The 3,022-nt window shown below is 55.5% G+C and overlaps 1 non-coding gene across 1 annotated transcript; it reads right to left on the bottom strand.

Annotated features, from left to right (window-relative positions):
• Positions 1-735: 735 nt before the first annotated feature.
• TRNAT-CGU (transfer RNA threonine (anticodon CGU)) lies at positions 736-809 on the bottom strand. The gene has a single exon. It is a non-coding gene; the product is annotated as a tRNA-Thr (tRNA).
• Positions 810-3,022: the final 2,213 nt, after the last annotated feature.

The following is a 3,022-nucleotide window of genomic DNA, read 5'->3' as shown; positions in this document are numbered from 1 at the left end:
TTAGAAAAATGCACATTTCACTAATCAAACGTGCGTTAGCCTAGTGCATGGTTTTACGGCCGTGCTTTAATGCACATCAGATGAATGTAATGCTCATTAAAGCATCTCATGTAGAAGTACCCAGAGGGTCCAAAGGAGTTGCCCAGGCACCAGCAAGACTCAGCTTCTCGTACAGTTTCTCTCTCTCTCTCGGCCCATTTCTAGATGATTTTTCTCCTTGATGGTTTCCTACCCATCCTTGATCTGTGACCCATTAAATGCATTTGGAAAGTCCAAATCAAAAACCCTATTTCAGAAAGGATGCCCCTGGAATCTGGATTGTGGCGCTCGGCGCGGCTCCTGGGATCTAGTTTCCTTTCACTTGGGCCTGGCCCAGACAACCAAAGAGGACCTTTAAAACATGAGATGGTCACTTGACAAGAAGAACAGCATTCAGAAACATGCATTTCCTATGACGAATAGGGGTGTTACATTGCACAGGCCTGCAGTTGCACATAGAAACAGGGAAGAGATCTCATTTTTTCTGATTTTGCCCCACTCTAAACACTGCACGTATCCTGCAGGAGAACCCATTTCTTGTTCATTAGAGACAGGTTTAGATGCTGTAGCAAGAAGAGGGGTCTACCAAAGTCCCACGAAGTGGGAAGAAGGAGCCAGGAAGCTACATATTGACACCAGGACCAATCCTGCTCCAAAGGTAGGAAACTGGGGCTTTGCAGTGAGCTATGAAGAGGTAGGCACTGCTAGGAATTGAACCCAGGTTCCCCTGTTTACGAGACAGGTGCTTTAACCAACTAAGCCACAGTACCCATAGGAGTAAGGGCTGCGCCCCCCTCCATATCTCACCCCAGTGAAGAGCTGGCAGTTGCACACCCGCTCCCAGCAGGTCCCAGCCGTCTCTTTTCTATCATTGGTTCCCTCTGCACAGACCGCTGCCCAAGATGCACGTTCCTGAATCCAATGTCCAAGGCCCGGGCAGAGTCCGCAGGAGTCCACGCGTGCTCCTGGTGTCATCCTCACGTCTGGTGCAAATGCCAGGGTGGCACTATTCAGTGACTTGATGAGAGACCAAGCGCTGCCTCCAACTTCACAGTAGCTCCAACTTCACAGGAGCGTGTCATCATCACAAAAGGCACCAGTAGGGTCCGCGCATGATTTGATAGTTTGATAAAATGATATGCCTGGTTCAGCAACAAAGGTTCAATCTGGTCATTGAGGCAGCTGTGTGGGTTAATCCTCACTCAAGCAAGCCACTGCAGGCAGCGTGGAGGCTGCAGGAGGCAGTGGCTGCAGCAATGCAGAGCCCGGCTCCCCCCACAACTGCTGCCTACATGCTGGGGGCTCGGCTGGGGGTGAAGCCAGCTCCCCGCTGCTGGGCGTATTCCCGGGGGGCAAGAGGGACCCACACCTCTCAGATCTGTGTGAAACGGGGGTGGGCGCACCGTGGACCTGGGCGTTGGGTTGTGCCCCTGGCTGCAGCTGCGCGGGCAGGGAGTGCATCGCCAGGGCAGCGTGGAGCACGTGGTGGCAAGGAGCTTCCCCGTGCTTGGTGGCTGCAGAGGCCCCGGGAGAGGGCAGCAGGAAAGGAGCCTGAACCCGCAGCAGGCAGCTGGCAGCACCCCTGCCCCCTGAGGCCGCACATTGTGGCTCCGAGCCCCACGCACTGCTCGGCTGGGCAGCAGCCCCCGCCCCAGCCCTGCCCAGCTCCCTGCCTCCCTCCCCAGAGGGGCTTCAATCCCTGCCCCCAATTTACCTGCAGAGCTGCTCTCCACGCTGCCCGGGCCATGTGCATGTACATGCACCTAGTGCCCCTGCCTGACCGCCCTCCTCCTGGTCCCCCACCACAACCCTCTTGCGGGCCTGAAGTCTGTCAGCCTGCAGAGAGCTCTTTGCAAACATGCACAATCCATGGGTTTCTCCATTAAAATGAGAAATCCGTGTTTTCCTCAGGTACAGGGGGGAAATCTGTGTTTTACTCCCTTTTCGGTGGGAAATGCAAAACCCCAATCCCGATACTCACCTGCTGGAGGTGCCCCAACTGCAAGCCTCTCCCCATGGGATGTGCTGCAGAGCTGCAGGACCGGGAGCAGGTGCTTCCTCAGCCTGGCTCCAGAAGCCAGGACACTGCTGGCAGCTCCGTGTTGCCCGGGAGGTGTCACACAGACGTTTTCCCTCGAGTCCAGGGGCTGCCCGGGCCCTGGCCGGGACCTCTCCTGCTGCCGCCTCCTTGGAGACCGTCCGGAAGTCCGAGGCTGGGTGGATTCAACGTCCCTGGCAGCAGGTCCCGGGCACTGCGAGAGCCGGCGAAGGGCTCCCTGCTCCGAGCCCCACTTCCCACACACGGGGCCTGCAATGGCGCTTGCTTTGCCGTGCCACGACGAGAAAGGCTGGCTCTGAGCTGGGAGCGGGGGAGCAAGCTCCTGCCCCTGCTGCAGGCTCCCAGCCACAGGGCACCTCAGCAATGCAAGCAGCTGCCCAGCACGTGGGTGGAGCAGCAGGGTGTGCAGGGGCCAGTGTCCTCCAGCGTAACCTGCAGTGTCATAACTGCTGGGTGTGCAAACACGATCCGCAAGAGAAACCCTGGCATTTCACATGGGAACCCAGAGTGCCAAAAACACTGGGACCCATCGCGCACTTTCTGACTTCTCTGCAACAGGAGAATTGCTCCAGTATTTTGTCTGTATTCCAAAAATGAGTGAAAAGCAAGAGCTGGCATTTGTGAGGGTGTCTGTGAGTCCAGCAAGGGCTGAGTGGAGCCCAACAAGAAGTGCCTTGATGCTGTGGAGTTCAGAAGTGCTGATCTAGGAGCTTCCCAAACAAGAGATTTTCTTATTGTTATTACAAAATGTTTCTGCACATTATCTTCATTATGTGTGCGGGATGTTTAGGGGCTGTGTGATTAATCAAAACATCCATTAATTCTTTGTGTCTTATTCAATGCTCCTTGAACTATGTCCAGAAGGTAAAAAGTCTGTCTGACGCCTTGAGTCTAACAGGAAGGGGCCAGCAGTGTCCTGGCTTC

The sequence above is a fragment of the Alligator mississippiensis genome, chromosome 11 (assembly GCF_030867095.1).
Source record: "Alligator mississippiensis isolate rAllMis1 chromosome 11, rAllMis1, whole genome shotgun sequence".
Taxonomy (NCBI): domain Eukaryota; kingdom Metazoa; phylum Chordata; order Crocodylia; family Alligatoridae; genus Alligator; species Alligator mississippiensis.
This window is presented reverse-complemented; position numbering and strand designations above follow the sequence as displayed.